At 35.8% G+C, this 19,136-nt stretch overlaps 1 pseudogene; it reads left to right on the forward strand.

Moving 5' to 3' along the window:
* The first annotated feature begins 177 nt into the window (after positions 1-177).
* On the forward strand, positions 178-18,766 carry LOC112503073 (annotated as a pseudogene).
* Positions 18,767-19,136: the final 370 nt, after the last annotated feature.

Consider the following 19,136-nt stretch of genomic DNA (forward strand, 5'->3'; position numbering starts at 1 on the left):
TGTCACTGCTGTCAGAATGACCAAATTCATGCATCGACTTGTACATTGATGACAAGTAAACCTATGCTGTTTTTAAGTTGATTGCATATCGTCATAAAACAGCACACATGTTTTGTCATCCATATCTTTGTTATAATGATCAATACAGTATCAAACGCACATTTTGTATCTTAGATTATGGCTGAAAATTCTGTAGTTCTGGTTTGTTGGTTTTTCTACTAATGATTGTTTCTTGTGATGTACTGGGGGATATGGCAGCATATCAAGACTATTATCACTGCTGAAGAGGTTAGGATTTCATTTATTATTATTTTTCTTTCTTACATATTTTTTATCTTTCTAAAATTGTTTAACCACTCTTCTTATTTTTAGATGTTCTCAAAATTCATTATCTTGTGTATATTGGTGTTCCTAGCTGATGTGCAGGGCCTCATAGATTTGTATATTAGTTTTTGTAGAACTGTTATGCAACAACGTAAGTTTGTTTGTTTTCTCTTAAAACAGGGGAGCCATATGTGAAATTCTCATATACTGTTGAAATCTGTTTATAATAACATTTAGCTAATGGAAGTAAAGCCTCGAAGAATGGTATTTTTTGGATTCACATCAATTTTATTGTGCTATATATATGTATCATAGACGTAATAGATGTATGATGTGATGGATCATCAAAGTCTAGGGAGGATGGGTCTTGAAGCAAATGGCTTTTCATTCGTTGCTCATATACATCATTTTTTGCACGAATAACGCTTGCAGAATCATCATTCGAATTTTGAGCACTAGAGGTTTTCTTAGAGGCCATTTGCAGTTTTCATGCTGCTTGTACTACAGAACTGGAAACCGATGCTTACCCAGCCTTGGATGAGTTTACGTCTAAGGTATGTGCTTTTTTGGGAACTATTTAATTATAATTTTCAGAATAATAGCTTTTTGTATTTTGTCACAGCACTTTCTTTGAAGCTGTAGTGCTTTCACCTTTCAGTAGCTCTAAATTTTTCTGAAGGCTTGCTAGTAGGTTGGTAAACCAATCCAAACATGCCCAGTATATCCCACTCAAAAGTAGGGTCCCGGGGGGGGGGGGGGGTGTAGATGTACACAAACCTGCCTCTACCCCAGTAGGTTGATGATAGCATCAAATTACAAAAGAGCCAACGGTTGTTTACTTACGCTTGGTGACAAATGTTTCTGCAATTTGTGTCCTTTCTTTCAGATCTTATAATTATGAACTTCATTTAAGAAATTTCTACTAGTAGTTCAGTGCAGCTTGGCATTGTTGGTCATACAAGCTTTTAGCACCAGAAGCTAGAGAAAAACCAACAGCTCCCCTTTTCTAGTAATATTTTCTTATACCTCATGCTCCCCAGTGCCTTCTCAAAATCTTCTCAACTTTCTGATAAAAACCTTTTGACAAATTCTCCATTTTCTTTTGTTCTTTCAAAACTTTTTCGCAAGCATGGGGTTTTCATGGAAACAAAGTCTCTACCTCTTGGGTGCATGGAAGGTCTACGTACATCCTAGATCCTACCCCCACACCCTACTTTCGAGTGGGATATACTGTGCGTTTGGTATGGTAATGTCTGTACTAGTAAGAAAATTTTGTACTCAATTTTAGCTTTCCTTATCGGTTTTGCTTTAGGACTTCTGTTTGAGTCTCTTATTTAGTAGTTTAAATACCTTTGTGTTAATGGTTTGGAGCATGAAATTATATACGTTCTTTCTTTGAAATCTCAGTCTCCAATTACTATTATTTTCTCTGTTTTTCTTGAATCATTTATCTCTTGACTCTTAAGATGGGTAGAGTTTGGTTGAACGTTGGAATTTTCCAACCTCAACTGAGTTTGGTTCGGGCTGCATCATGTGGTAAGAAACACCTTCATCTCTGGCCCTGGTCAGAAGCACGGTCAGCAATTAGAGGCTTATATTGTTTTGGTAAACACTCCGAGTAATCTAATGGGGTTTCACATATTCTCACAGAAAGTTTAAGCCAGATAATATATGTGTTGACACTCTTTTTATGGTGTTGCCACATTTTATCTTATAATTCACTAAGAATTGCAACATTTTCTTTTGTGGGGAGACTTGTAGGCCAAAGAACTGATTTATCCCATGTTAGTCGTTACAAGAGTAACTATGTTCATTTCGGTACACCATATTAACTCAAAACTAATATCCACGTGACATTTTGAACTTTTAACCAGTAAGTGACTCTCAGGTGCTGCTAGTTGGTTTCTTGGCTCGCCTACTATAGGTTCAAAGATATCTAGAGCTAGCAGGGCAAGTGTGATGATGGTTCATGGAGATGAAAACGATGTTGAGGAGCTTGAGATGCTTCTAGAGGTTCACTTACAACCTTCTTACTGATTTTGTATCTTTTTTATTTGTTTATTGTGATTTGTTCTGAATGAATGAAAAAAATTTGACATGTAATAGGTTTTTTGGATGTATTCCAGGCCTACTTCATGCAGATTGATGGAACGTTAAACAAGTTAACCAGTGTGAGTGATATTAATTCCATAATTTCTGAAACGTTTTTTTCCCTCTTTTTAGTTACCTTTTTAGCACCACTTATGATATTGAATGTGCAAAAAGCTGGATAGTTAGGCAACCATACAAAAATACTTGTGCAAACAAGAAAAGTTTAGTACTTGCATCGCCTCGTTTTGAACCAGTAAACTAGACTGACCCTGTAAATTCCACTAGAAAGTAGAGTCTGTTAAGAGAGGGGGGGGGGGGGAGATAAACAGTAAACTTATGACATAAAAACTTGAGTGGTTTTTATAGTTCTTTTACCTTATGAGGTGGGGTCTGAAAATTTATATTTATCTTGATGGAATTCGTCGAAGCGATATATATAATATATCGAGATTTGTTTTCATGGGTGATTAACATTTACTCTCTCTGTCCTGGATTAAACACAACAGTTTTCTTCTCAGCTAGTGTAAACTGTTATACCCGGAAGTTACTGTTGGACACGTATGCTAGGAGGAGCACTGGTAGTACTTAAAATAAAATTACTATTGTAATACTAATAACTGATAGCAAAAGATAAGAGGGAGGTGCAAGGGCTGTGCAGGGCAGCGGCTAGTCTGTTACGAAGGGTAAAACGGGAAAGTAGCCTTTAGAGTTTGTTAATTACGGGAGAGGGTAAAGAGCATCAGATTTGTAAACACATAAAAGAGCAATAGCCTTGGGAGATCACAGCCTCTGGAATTACTGGAACCTCTTAATCAGAAAATCATATGCAATCCTTCAATTCTGCTATTACAACGATGAATGTACATAATAAACATAAAATTTTCTTCTTTGGAAAAATATTAATCCAAAATTACCCTTTTGCCCATCAGCAACTATGATGAAGTGTCGGTAAGTACGACTGATTTTGTTATTATCAATGTGCACTTCTATTTGAACTATGTGCCCATTTGTTTTGGACGAAGTGAGCATCTAAGAACGAAATATTTGGGAATGTAACGTTATGATTAACTACTAAACATAAAAATTCTGCAGCTGCGTGAATATATTGATGATACAGAAGATTATATCAACATCCAGGTATGCAAAAAGCCAGTTTTTTTTATTAACATTTTTGATATGTAGAAATTGTGATTCTAAAACCAACCATCATTGTTCTTACTGCAGCTTGACAATCATAGAAATCTGCTAATTCAGGTCCATTATATCCTGTTCCATAAAATGTTCGCTTGTTTGTCGCCTATTTTCTTCTATTCGAGGATAATCTCATGTCGGTTTGTATTCATAACTGCAGCTGGAGCTCTTTCTAAGTTCAGGAACTGTATGTATGTCCATCTATTCGTTGGTGACTGGTATATTTGGCATGAATATACCTTATACGTGGAATGATGATCGTGGCTACATGTTCAAATGGATAAGTGTTGAAATTATATATATATATATATATATATATATATATATATATATATATATATATATATATATATATATATATATAGAGGAGCGTTCAAATAAAAACTTGTCACATTTGTGTAAACTGTGTAAACCAATCTTATCCATCCATTTTTTTGATCAATGACTAAGATTAGTTTACTTTATTTTAGGAAATTAAAAATTAAAAAATAATTAATATTTATTTTATTTCAATACTAAGGGCAAAATTGGTAAACAAAAATAAACCATTTTATAATGAAACATTTTCACATTGAAACAGTTTCATGAACATTAATTTCATAAAGAACAAAATATAATATACAYCCRTTTCATCATACATTTATTTCATAAARAACAAAATACATTATGCACCCDTTTCATTTTCATCCTAYCAACTAAACGGATCAACTTCAATCACAAAGCAACATGGATCACCATGAAACTAGATCATGAATCATGCATCAATTAGAGCATCAACATTTTCACCATCATGAACCTATTTCACTAACATGAAACCTTTTCATTATGAATATTAATATATTATGCACCCGTTTCATYATAATGAAACCTTTTCATATGAACATTAATATATTATGCACCGGTTTCATCCTACCAATTAAACGGATCAACTTCACACACAAAGAAACATGGATCACCATGAAACTAGATGTACATTAAATCACAAAGCAACATGGATCACCATGAAACTTCAATCACAAAGCACCTATTTCATTAAAATGTAAAATATGCATAGACGTAGCAAATATACCATTGTACAATGAAACAGTTTCATGACCATTGATTTTTTTTTCTTCCAACCTCAAATCAAGAATTCATTCCATAACAAGCTAGAATCTTCATAAAAATTTTCAAATTCATTGGATAACAAAAAAAAAACCAATTTTTAATATTATAATATTTTAAAATCTTTAAATCTTACCATTTATATAATTTCCATTATTAAATTTCCTTATTTAATATTCCTTAATAACTTCTTTATTTATCAAAAAAATAATCAAAATGACCGAAATACCATTATTGATTAAATTTAATTAAAAAAGAATGAAAATTTTCTATTGGTCGATTTTGGTTTACACGGTTTCTTAGAATTGCATGGTTTTCATTTGAACATGCCCCTATATATATATATATATATATATATATATATATTATAACACCCGGAAATGGATGTTTATGCAGAACTGCTTACCACCTGGGTAAAATCGTCTTAGTATTGAGTTCTCTACTCGAAATAAGTATGACCGTTTACTGCCGAATGGACTCTTATGGATAACAACATAGGGTTGAATGCAAGTGAGAAACGTATTCGGTTTGATAAAGGTTGTTAGAAAATTTGGGAATAAATTGATTTTGCGATATTAGTTGTAGAATTAAGCCATTGAGGTCGTAAGTCACCCCGAGGTAGTAAGAACCACCTAAGATTGAGAGGCAAGCGAGTTCTTAATGTTGGAAAAATGATTAGACATGGATTCAATGTTCATCCCGGTATAAGTGTGATGTAGCGAATGTTGAGGTTGGGCTAGTGGCAGTTCGTTATGAGTTTCGGCTGGATGGTTTAGTTTTGAAAGTAGTTGAATCCCTGTTTGAGGTTAATTGATGTCATGGTATTTCTTTGGAAGAGGAGTCGGTAGAGGTGTGAAAGGTGCCGTTATTTGAGGTTTGCACCTTTGGATTGATACCTTCTTAGGACAGGTGGATGACGAGCCGTCTGTCAAGCCTGCTCCTCGAGTTATGTGGCGTTCCTGAATTGTCTTGTATATATCTTTTGGTTTGAGCATTTTGCACAAACGGAAAAGAGCAGATAATATTATAATTCGAAAGGACTCGCTTGTCAAATTTTGGTAGTGGTTGAATGGGATCAAGATTGTCTACGGAATTGGAATGTGTGGCGGGTTATTGTAGTTGTCAGTTTGAGCAATGCTTAGATTTCGGGGACAAAATCTTCTTTAAGGTTGGGAGGATTTTAACACCAGGATTTTTTGGTCACTTCGTCCCTTTATATTCCGTTTGATATTTGACCTTAAAATATACCATTTGATTAAGTTACATTGTTGCAAGATGTTGTGGGGTGAATTTTATGCTAAGATACAAGAAAAAGTCATTTGGAAGTCAAGTTTGTGGTCAAAGCGGGTTATAATGCAGGTTAAAGGGCAAACCCGCTTTAGGGACTGTATGCATGAATTTTCGGACAAAGGACATTTTCCATGAGGGTGAAAGGGCTTGAAACCCGTATTTGCATCCAAATCAGTTTTAAGTTGATTTTTCAAGGGTTTCATTCATTAACTATATCTCTTTCATTTCTAAACCATTTGGACGATTTTGGAGGGCTTAGCTCCATTTTTGGAAGCTCTTCAAGAGGAGATCAAAGAAGTAAGATCCCATGGTGGATTCAAGATCATTAGTTAAGGTAACCTCCTAATCTTTACACCCAAAATCTTGGGTTTTGGGTGTGTTCATCTCTTTTCCTCTTTCTCCATCGTTGTCTTAGATTTTAGGCTTTTTAAGGTGAAGAAGATATTTTTAGGCTTCTTAAGGTGAAGAAGATCTTTTTAGGCTTCTTAAGGTGAAGAAGATCTTTTGAGAAGCTGTGGCGCTAGGATTTGAGAGTTTTCTTGTAGATCTCCAGTTTTTTTCAAGGAAAACTCAAGAATGGGTGAAATCTAGCTTTAGCCTAAATCTAGCAAGGTGAGTTTAAGTTGTTTTGTGAAAACTACGTACATGCCAAAATGTTTATTTTGAAGGATTAATGTGTTTTACTTGATATTTATCAAATGTGTCGAGTATTTAATGAAGTTTGCATATCTAGTAAATTTGGGTTAATAAGTCTTGTAAAATGCCTATATTTGGGTTTTTAGACATTTTGATAAATAAATCACAAGTGTCTGTTCTTTTGATGATTTATCCTATAAATGGAGATAATTTGGTGATAATCCATTTGTAATGTATTTGGTTTGGAAAATGCATATTGATATGTTATAGGACCTTTTTGAAATATAAATGGTATGATTTCAGTTGGAAAATCGTTTGCACCAACTAATGATTGATTTTTGAGTTAATCATGCATTTAGAGCATGTGTTTGCATAAATGTTGGTTGAATACGTTTTTATTGGTCACTTCTATATAATAGTCACTTAAGTTGTTGAGCTTTTGACTCGGTTTGACTCAGATGAGTCTTGGGGAAATTTGTCCTGTTTATTTGCTCTATATCGAGCTTTGGAGTTTTATGCAGTTATAGCATATTTATTTGAAATATTACATGCTTTGAGTGGGTGATCATTCATTTGGGGTCATGTAATTTAAACTGTAATGCAATGGATCCACATGTATAGGAGTCGGTTTTTTATTGATTTAAAATGGGGCGTTCGTTCCCGCGTTTGGCCAGGAACAATCACTAGGTCATCGGGGGCCTTATGATGCAGACTCTTGAAGTTGAACATCTGCCATTGACCTTATGGTGTAATTTTTTAAGTCAATTTAATGGGATGGTTATTCCCGTATTGTAGCTAGAAATAGCATTGGGTCATCGGGGGTAACTTGGTACGGTCTTATGGGAGCTGAAATAGTCATTGGCCACATGATGTAATTTCTAGTGAATGAGTGTACCTAGGATCATTGGGGACCTTGAACTATGAATCGCGAACAATTGATCCCATTAGGGTCATTGATCCTCAGGATGAGCTCTATAACGTGGAATGGTGACCTACTCTTGTGTTCCGGCACTAACAATGGAAATTGGGTCTTCCCTATCACCGAAAGGTGGTGTTTTGGGTATTGAGTTTTATCCATATATTTAGTGTCGTGTCGGGTATGGGGTATTTTCCATTATTTATGGTTGAGTATTGAACCTTGTTTATGTTTTGAGCATTTAATCTCCACTTTTTGGTGAGTGTTGGACTTCGGTTCCATGAATAAAGGAACGTTTTGACAAATTAGTTTTCATCACGATAATGGTGGGTTTTGGGAAGGATGTGTTTTTATATTAAATATATTTCATTTTGGAATTATGATTTAAATAACATTTTTTCAATTTTACCATTTTTATATTTAAGAGTAAAACTGTTTAAATTCACTAGGCGTTAAGCCTAAACTTTTTGTTTGTCGGCATGTGCATCAAGTCCTTAGAGATTGGTACTAGCGACATTGTGTTGAATTGAGGGACTAATTAGAGGCATGAGAAGGATCTAGCTAATTGATGACTTTTCCACATGTGGAGATCGACTGTTAGGACCTTGACATAGTCCTTATGTAAGACTTAGTTTATATATTGTTGATGATTAAATCTAGTTTTGCTGTTCGAAGTAATTCAAGTATTGATTTATAGAAAGGAATTTATCCCTTGTTTGATGTATTATAAAAAAAAATTAATTTGGTTGTTCTTTCTAAATTTGAGAATGTTATACATTGATATCTTGCTTAATCGAGGAAACTCTCGATCAATTCCTTCCACAACTGAACTCTCCAACATTATATAAAGAGAGTCTCGTCTCTCTCGAAATACACCGGAAAAATGATAATCCTCTCGACTCTACTTTGGCTCGACATCTCTGCAAAGTAAACTTTCTAGTTTCCTTAGTTTACGGTTTCTATTAAACCGTTCGACCGTTATATCTAAGGGAATAGATGCACCATATGGGGCGAATATGTTTTAAGGAAATTGTGTTAAGCATGGGCCTCAATTGTCCTTTAAGTTTCGGTTTATCGATTTCGAGTACATTGTATAACACCTTCTACAACAATGGATTTTGCAAAATGACCTTCTTCTATTCTTATTTTATTTTATATTGTATTATTTCTTAATGATTTATATCAGTTAATTTACTAAACTACCCCAAAGAAGAAATCATAAATCCCCAATTGAGTAAAAAGCCCTAGTTTAAACCTTGCCTACTCTTATCGACTTCTTCTTCGTCATCCTCCATATGTCGTCTCCGTCGCTTCCTGGAAGATCACAGTTCGAATGTTGTTGCAATGTTTCCTGACCGCCGCCTTAGATCAACCCGCCTCCTGTTGTCTACCTGAAGCTTGACTGTTATTGCTTGTAATCCGATGCTGCTACTCTGTGTACCGACCATCGCCATTGTTACCATCAGATTTGCTTCTCTCAATTACATAGTAAAGTTTTCAAGTGAAACACATTTATAATTTTGATTGGTGGCTTATGTTGAAAGGTAATGCTTCTTAATCCAACTATGTTGAGTTGTGGGTGTTTGTACTCTTAGGATATTTTTAGTTAACAATTACTTGTTATGATTGTTCTGTCTTTATGGTGTTAGTTTCTTGATTTTGAGTTCTCTCTTCAATTTTCTTTTTGGAAGAAATTAACCAACTGATGATATCATAAAACATGATATTTGGCTATGATATCGTAACATGATAAAATTTTGATGCCCATCGAGTTGGTATGTGCACCAATTAACTTCATTAAGCCTCTTCAAGTTTAGAATACTTTTACTTTATGTGTGCCTTTATCTCTTTAGATTGTGGTACATTCTTCCCTAATATTTCATGTCCTAGATACCCTTGGTTTTGATGGTTCTCAAAATGCATAGCTTCTTTCATTTGTTGGAGCAAAAATAATGATGAAACTTGTTGCATTCACTATATATATGTACCTATTCTTCTATAACCACATCATATCTCATGCAATTAGCCTATCACCCCCTGCAAAAACAGATTATGAAACCCTCTTCCACAAAGCCTCTTAGAATAAGTTGGAAGAAATTGGTAGGGAATTAGGCAAGCCTGGGGAAACTTGGGAGCCTCACATCAACTACATATTAAGAGCCTATAGAGCATCTAACTTGACCCCTAATGCAAATGTATGGGTCAACTTTATTAGACATTCTGTTGATCCTCTCTCTCATTGATTTAATGATAATCCCTTTTACCTTTCAAAGTATTATGTTTCTGTCTTTCCAATTCCAACGATCATCACTGAGTTTGTTCAGTGATCGCTGAAACATGCATTGTAATCCTACAACGACAGCGATACTTCAAGAAGACAAAACTCACACCCAAGAACCTTTAGTGAATGTCGAAGACTGAAACTGAAGATTAGTGACTAGCGCGTTCGTGATCTGAAACGGTATTCAGTGATTACAACCTGGTCAACACACGTGTGAAGACTGCACAAGCCTCGGTAAATGCTGAAGAGACCTCCAGCGTTATTCCAGCATTCAGCGATCAAATGAAGATGCCATGCACGATAGTTTTTGTCTTGTCCTTCTACACACAAAGGGTAACCCCATACTCTCTCAAGAGTATAGTGTTGTACGGAGCCGACTAGTCGATTCTAATGCCCACCAACTCCATGAAAGGATGTCTGCTCATGAATAGACAATAGTACTATTCACTGTTGCAAATGACAAGCTTTTCTCTAAAAGCTTGACGCGTTTTCTAACCCTTTTGAATTGCATTTAACGCAATGGGTATAAATAGCCGAGTGCTCTTCTCATGCACTACAACTACAACACAAAAAAGAACACATACGCTTATCTTCAAGCTAGTTAGAATTTCTCTCTAAAATTTTAAAGTTCTTACCCAACAAAAACACATTTCTGTCTTTATATTATTCGACAAATTTCTTATATTTGCTAAGTGTATTTGTGTGTAAACCTATATTGTTTTAGATATATTATCTTTACCTTTTCTATTTCCGCAAACAATCTATAAAAATCTGTATTGATTCTTCTATATCAATATATACTTTTAAAAGTGAAAGTTTTTTGTGTTTGTATTCATCCCTCCCCCCCTTCTACAAACTGTTCGCCTCTTAACTCTTGTAGACACGGCTGAGACCAACAAGTGGTATCAAAGCAGTATTTTCTTCTTTTCTTGGTTAGTTGTTTATCTACATTTTATTATTTTCTCTTGATAATTTACTATTTTACAAATGGCTTTACAAATCACCAACACAAACTTTCACGATAATGACTCTCTTGCCAAACCTCCCCGATTTATAAGAGACAACTTCAGTCTCTGAAAAATCGGATGCATCTCTTCTTGGAGGGTGTGGATCCTGAGATTCCACACTATATAGAGAATGGACCTTATGTTCCATAAGCTATATCTCTGGCTGTTTCTGAAACAGCTACGACTGCTGCGATTTCTGAACGGCAGATTACAAAGCTCCCTCATCAATGAAGTGATGAAGACAAGAAGAAAGTGGCTATAGATACTCGATCGAGATCTATAATAGCCATATCTCTTCCTGACGAGGTTTATCATTATGTTATGAAGCTTAGAACCTCGAAATCCATGTAGGACACTCTTTGTGTTCAATATGAGGGTATTTCTCAAGTAAAAGAGTCGAGGAAAATTAATCTAGTAAAACAATACGAAAGCTTTCTTTGTGAAAAAATGAAATATTGTCTGAAGTAAATCAAAGATTTAATTGTCTTCTTATCGACTTGAGGACTGTTGGCAGAGAATATTCCAATTCTGAAACTTTGACGAAGTTTTTTGAATGTTTTCCAGAATCTTGGGATACATATTCTTTGTGTCTCAAAATGTCCAATGATATGCCATCCCTCTCTCTAAGTTCTCTCTATGGGATACTGCTTAATCATGAGCAGTCTCGTTAACTGAAGAGGAATCTCATCAAAGATTCCAGAGAAATGAAAAGCTCTCCTTTAGCTTTGATCTCTGAAGATTCTTCAGCTGATCTCCCACCTTCTTCTTCTATTCCTCTTGCTTCTTCTGTTTCTTTAACAGAGTTAGATCCCACTAACTCTAAGGATTTGTTAGAGTCTGATCTTGCAGACTTTGATGAGTCACTAGCTCTTCTAATCAAGTCATTTAAAAGATTTGTCAGAAAAAGTAACTTCCGCAGATCTCCTATGATGACCATCAAGGATAAGCCAAAGCCAGATCTTGTTGACAAGGCTTCAGCGATCTGTTACAAGTGTAAATGCAAAGGTCACTTTGCGAGTGAATGCAGGTTAAAAAAGACTGTGATGCAATCTTTAAAAACTCCATCCTCCTTCAGGTCCAAAGACGATAAATATCTGAAGCTGAAAGAGAAGTATAAGAAGATGAAGAGTTTTCAGCGGAAGGGCAAAGGTCTTGTCGCTGAAGAACATGACTGGGCCGATTCATCTGACGAATCATCCTCGGATGAAGAAGACACGACCTATCTCTGCCTAATGGCTAAGGATGTCAAGGAAGAAAATTCTAAGACATCAACCTCCAGTGATCCTTCATCCTCCTCTCTTGCTCAGGTATGTTCCCTGAATGAACCCTCTTCTTCTTCTTCTTCTTTTTCTTCTTCTTCTTCTTCTGTCCCTGATAGCCTATCAGCGTTAGATACCTTGACGGTTAATCTTTACAATGCCCTGAATGGCAAATCAAAAGCAGAAATGCTTAATCTTGATATTCAATAACAGTTGAAGATTTGTCATTTTAAGATCAAAGAGCTGACCAAGATCGAGGAAGATCTTAAGGATTAGGTCATTGTAAACCAGACCATCACTATCGATCATGAACAAGCTATAGCTGAGCGTGAGCAAGCTATTGTTGAACTCAAGGCTGAGAAGGATACCATTGAAGGGTGGTGCAAAGCCTCTGTCAAAGTCTCTGAGATCATCAAAGCTCAGATTCCCGCCAACATTAAGATTGGTCTAGGCTTCTCCTATGATTAGGAAGATAGTGTCACTAACAGGTCCATGCTGAAGTTTGGCACCTTCGTCTCTTCTATTCCTGACACTTCTTCCTCTCAGTCTTCTATCACTGACAGTCATCTTGTAGGAACTCCTTTAAGTTCATGTCACAAAGACAAAGGTAAATCATTGTCAAAGCATCTCTTCCCAAGAAGGCTGACAAGTCACATAGATCAAGATCTACTTATTCAGCTTGTGCACCTTCTTCTTCTTCTTATTCTTCTTTTGGGATCAAATGACAAGGGAATTCTTGGAGCTTGTCCCTCTTTTGTTCCTCTAGTACTTCCTGGCCCTAAAGCTGGTTTCAGCTATAGGAAGTGTAGACACTGTGGTGAAACTACACATATTGCCAGCAAGTGTCCTTCTGCCGCCAAGGCTGGTCCTCCAGCCAAGGGAAAGAAAGTATCCAAGGCTGAGAAATCTACCAAGGTGAAATCTGCCACTAAGGTTGTAAAAATGACTAAAGTGAAGAAAACCACTAAAGCCTCTTCTTCAGGCTCAATGAAGACACCTACTGACTCTAAGTCTTTAGCGTCAGGGGTTGTTGTTCCTAATACTACTGAAACCTCTTCTTCAGGCTCATTGAAGACTTCTGCTGACTTTGAGTCTTCAGTTTCAATGGATGTTGCCTCTAACACTGCTGGACCCAAATAGAAATGGGTACCAAAGCAATCTTAATTTGTTTATGTGTGCAGGAAGTCAAAGGCATTTGGTATCTCGATAGTGGATGCTCAAAACATATGACTGGAGATAAATCTCTGCTCATTGATTACAAGGATGAAAGAGGGCCTTCCGTAACCTTTGGAGGAAACGGAAAAGGATATACCAAAGATTTTGGTGTTTTAACCAACGGTGCAACTACTTTCAAACGTGTTGCATATGTTAAAGGACTGAAGCACAATCTTCTTAGCATCAGTTAGTTGTGTGATAAACATTTCACAGTAAAATTTTCTAAGAATTCATGCTACGTCTTCGACAAGGATGATAAGGTTGTTGTAACCGGTTCTGGCCTAGAGAATATATATATCATCAACATGGATTCTCCTCTTACTGAGAACATTTGTTTTCTCTCAAAAGCTTCGTTAGATATCAATTGGCTGTGGCACAAATGGCTATCTCATCTTAACTTTAAGACAGTCAGTGAGCTGTCTCAAAATGATCTTGTCACTGTTCTTCCTCAACACACATTCGCAAAGGAATCTCTTTGCTCAGTGTGTGAAAAAGGAAAACATACAAGAGCTAGCTTCAAGTCTAAGCAAATCTCCTCAGTGACCTCTCCACTTCAGCTATTGCACATGGATCTCTTTGGTACAATCAACGTACAATCTATAGCTGGAAAGAAAATATACACTTGTCATTGTTGATGAGTACTCCAGGCTCCAGGTACACTTGGGTCTTCTTTCTCAGATCCAAAAGTGAAACACCTAAAGAAATAATTTCGTTTATCAAAAAGATAGGTGTACTTAAAAATATTAAAGTACGATCTATCAAAAGTGATTATGGAACTGAATTCAAAAACAGTATTATGAATAGCTTCTTTGAAGACAAAAGAATCTCTCACAACTTCTCTTCTGTGATAACTACAGAACAAAATGGGGTCGCTGAAAGAAGAAATCGAACAATCATTGAGGCTGCTCGATCAATGCTCAGCGAATCTCATCTTCCTACTCATATTTCTGTGCTGAAGCTGTCAATACTGCTTGTTTCACTCAAAACCGGTCACTGATTGTTAAAAGATTCAAGAAAATGGCTTACGAACTCTTCCATAGCAGAAAACCTTCTCTCAGCTTTCTTCATATATTTGGTTGCACGTGTTTCATTCTTAACAATCGTGACCAACTTGGAAAGTTCGATCTCAAAGCTGATGAACGAATCTTTCTTGGAAATGCTTCAGTATCCAAAGCCTTCAAAGTATTCAACAAACGTCGACAAACCATAGAAGAAACTATTCATGTCACCTTTGATGAATCTCAATCAGTTAATTCTAAACCCATCATTAATGATGATGAAGGATTAGAAAACTGGATGTTCTCTCATGTTGGACAACCTGAAGCTTCCTTCAGCAATCAACCCAATGTTGATTCTCTAGAAGCTGATGATGATTCACTTATCATTCCAGTTGAAACTAATAACCAAAGTGAATCTTTTTTAGAGATCGTTACAGTGCCCATTAGTTGCATACCTCCCTCTACTTCAAACACTGACGAATCAGTGAATGAAATGCCTTAGTTATGATATGTGTAAGTAGCTACGTGCTGTACTGGTTTGCTTTAGATCGGTAAAAGTGAACCTCTATCAGTCGCTGAATCTCTCACTGAGGCTCCTTTAGCAATTCTACTCATTGCTGAAGAATCTGTAGCTGAAGCCTCATCTTCTGTTTTTGAACATCAATGCTCAGACGACAATCCTCTACCAGCTCAGGGATGGACAAAAGACCCATCTAATTCATCAAATTCTTGGTGATCCAAGTGCAGGTATTCAGACACGACGTGGTCTAGGTATATTAGACCCCATCTTGTAAAAGTGTAAGTAAGAAGTCTCTTACTCTAGTCTGTAAGACTTAGTCTTTTGAAGCGGTCTGGACCAAGAGCTCTCATGCAGAAGACTCCAAGAGACAGAGCTCTTACTCAAGAAAACGTCTCATACACAGAGTCCACGCTCTATTCCAAGGAAGATCAAGCCTTAAGCGCCAAAAAGGTTAAGTGCTTTATGCAGAGCTTCACTCCAGACGCAAAGCCTCTGCATAGTACATGCATAGCCTCTGGGTCTCCTACTCCCATGGAATGTGCGCACGATTCATACTTTCCCACAAGTTCTCCAACAGAATCCAGAAGACTTGACTTAGTCCGTTCCTCTTTCTAAGGAACGGGAATGATAAGAACGTGGAACAAAAACTAAAAGATTCAAGCCAAGATTATAGGAAATTCTGTTTGAGCTTAGTCGTATATAAGGAGGCATCCTCCTTAGGTTACATGAACCTGAACGTGCCGAATTAGACTATAGCAAAATCTTGTGAGAATATAAATTAGATTTAGAGTTTAACTATTTATTCTTCCAATCTAATAAAAGCTTTCGACTTATTCAAGTTGCTCTTGCATTCTTATTTTATCTTGAATAATTGTTAAACCTTTGAAGTAACACAGTTTCATTTCACTCATACTCTGTTTATCTGTGTTTTATGAAATTAAGAGTAATCTGGGATCCAATAAGATAATATATGTCTCTTTGTCAACTTTCTTTCCTTAGTTGAACCCAAGAAAATCAATGACGCTATCTCAGACCCTAGTCGGGGCATTGTCATGCAAGAGGAGCTCATTGAGTTTGATCGGAACAAAGTCTGGTACCTTGTCCCATGTCCATCTGACAAAGTGTGATAGGAACCAAATGGTTTTATTGCAATAAGTTAGATGAACAAGGTGTGGTAACCCATAATAAGGCTCGCCTTCTTGCTCAGGGTTATAGACAAGAAGAAGAGATTGATTATGACGAAACCTTCGCACCAGTGGCTAGACTCAAAGTTATTCAACTCTTTCTAGCCTTTGCTGCCTATAAAGACTTTAAAGTCAAATGGATGTAAAGAGTGCTTTCCATAATGAAGAACTCCAGGAGGAAGTTTATTTTTAGCACTGAAATTCTGTGTTAAATGGTATTCATCTTGAAAGATAAAATTGTCTATAATTATAATAGACATCGTGTTTGACTTTGAATGTACTTTGACTTTGACTTTGACTTTGAAGGGTTCATCTTTGACCCTATAAATAGTATAGTCTTAGTGTATTTTGTGTAATGAGCTCAATTGTAAATTCATTTACGTATTATAAAGTTTGACTACTTTGACTTTCTCTCACATCTCCTTCTATTGTTCTTATTGAATATCTTGAAGATTGCCATGGATGTTTGAAGCTTCTATGAAGATTGATCTTATAGAGGACTAACAATTGGTATTAGAGCAGGAAGTGCATTGAAATCAAGAAAAGAAATCAAAAATTCAAAGATTTTTGAAGGAAAATTTTCTGGAATTTTATGTGTTCTTCATTTTTTTCTTCATGTTCTTAATTTTTCTTGAGTTTAATCCAAAAATTGTTCAATTTTTTTTGTGTTTTTGTGTTAAAACCTAGATCGGTGTGTACGTTTTTGCATTGTGAATCTTTGTTATTCACAAGATTTCATGTTTGATCATTAATTTTCGAGTTTTTGATGAATTTTTGTGATTTTGAAAGTTTTTGGAGTTCTTGAAAATTTCGTAAAAATCTGGATTTTAATCCATTTTTGGTTGAAAATGGTGAAATTTTTGTGTTTGTGATGTGTTTTTGATCAATTTATGTGTATTCATCGCTCAAAGTTTTGTATAAACCGATCATTGCCATACCCGGATTCTCATTAAATCGCTCAAGGACATCAAACGGTTTAGACTTAGTCGAATTTTTTGGACTCTAAATCGCTTATCACTTTACCCGGATTAAGTGTAATCCACTCATAAGTGATGTCTGGATATTAAGATTCATCGGATATAGCTTCAAACGATTTAGACTTGGTATATTTTTTAGGTTCAAAATCGCTCGTCGCTTTGTCCGGTTAAGGAGTAAATCGCTCGTCGCCTTGTCCGGTTTAGGAGTAAGTCGCTTGTCTACCGTGTCCGTGCCAGCATACATCGCTCACTTCTCGCATCATCCGGATTTGATCCTCGGTTAAGGACTTAGTCGCGATTACTCTTTTCTCGTATCCTAATCCAGACACTACCTTGTCCGGATTGCTTGTTTTACTTGATCGCCGGTTGTGTTCTTCGTGAATCCTCGTGTCCGGATTTAAACGCTGAGGATTAATTTCCTTCAGCTATAAGCATTACTCAGTAAGTGAAATGATTCAGTGTTCCTATTCTATCATTGAACTCTTGAGTAAATATATCTTCTCTTCCTAGAATACGTATACTTATTATCTCTCTCTCTTCAAAACTTAAAATTATCACTGAATCTTTTCATACTCAGTGACCAAAACGTTTTAAAAGATTGTTTTAGTGATTTCCTTCTATTGCTGAACTTTTTAGAGCAAGTGTATCTCTCTAAGATATACTTATCTTAAAACAAAAAATTATCACCGAACCTTTCCTTATTCGATGATACAAATGTTTTAAAAGAATGTTTTAGTGTTTCTTTCATCACTAAACCATTTAAGCAAATATATCTCTGTAAGATATATTTTTCGTTTCTTAAAACAAAATCATCACTGAAGCTTTTCTCTTTTAGTAATCAATGTTTTAAAAGTTTTATTTTTCTTCAGTGATTCTTCTTATCACTGAACCTTTTCAAAAACTTTTCATATTCTTAAGTATGATGTTTTTGAATATCTTAAACTTTTTGTTTAAAAGGAAATGGAAAATGAAATGTTTTATGACATCGTTTTTATTTTAAACGATGCGATTTTTTTGAGACGCGCGTACCGTTCTGACACATGCGACCCCTCGAAATTTCATCCAATCGTGGATGAGAACGTGCTATTTTCTTTATCATTGCACAACTTTTAAGTCGTATTTTCCTCTCTCCTATTTCCATTTCTCTCTTCTACTACCTATAAATATGATACTTCTCTTCTCATTTTACCTTATGCTTTCAAATACTTTTGTCGAACCTCTACCTCAAAACCTTTTGCAAGCAAGAACTAAAGAACTCTCAAAATTCTTCAACCTTCTTCTTCTAAGACTCACACGTTGATAACACTTCTTTCTTTTTGATATGTTCTTCTTCTAAGAAACTCATGTTAGGTTATTTAAGATCTTGTTCTCTTAAACAACTAACATAAAGATTATTAACGCATTCTTATACTTGGTTATAATCTAAAGTTTTTATACACTTGCTCTTCTTGAAAATTCCTAGTATATTTTTTGTGGATTTTTTGAAAGAAGTTTTATTGTTTCAAAACTTAATAGTTTACATATGTATCTTGGATTTCTAACAGATCTGTTATTGCTTATTTTTTTTTATTAATAACAGAAATGTCTATCAAGAACGTGAAGTTCTCGATTGACGATGTGTCTTTCAAGCCCAACAATCATGTGGTGCTTTTAAACATTTCGGCCAACAAATCTTACTACAAGGAAGCTGCTACATTCCTCAAGAACTCTCCTATCTATTTCGTTATCTCCCATGAACCTGTCATGGTGAATGAAGTTCTTCAGCAGTTCTAGCTTACTGATGAAGTAGTTTAAAAGACTGACAAGACTGGTAAACCTGTGGAGAAAATCTCTTTCCTCTTTAACAAAATGATTGTCATTTTCGGCATTGCCACACTGAGGACCGTTCTCAATCTACCAAAGGGTCCCTATACCAGTGAACCTTCCACTAAAGATATCATCTCCTGCTTGGATGATATTGGCTATGCCTGGCTAACAAAGAAAGATTCCAGCGATCCCCTCAAATCGCTATCAAAGATTGTGAAGAATCACATGTCAGCAGTATGTCAATTTTTGTTTTCCTATGTCATCTAGTGTATGGGAGGCAAAACTGGTGGACAAGATCAAGCGTCCAGAGTTGCGTTAAATATTGGCGTTTCCATCA

The sequence above is a fragment of the Cynara cardunculus genome, unplaced genomic scaffold (genome assembly GCF_001531365.2).
Source record: "Cynara cardunculus var. scolymus isolate 2C unplaced genomic scaffold, CcrdV1 Un_Scaffold_2491, whole genome shotgun sequence".
Taxonomy (NCBI): Eukaryota; Viridiplantae; Streptophyta; class Magnoliopsida; order Asterales; family Asteraceae; genus Cynara; species Cynara cardunculus.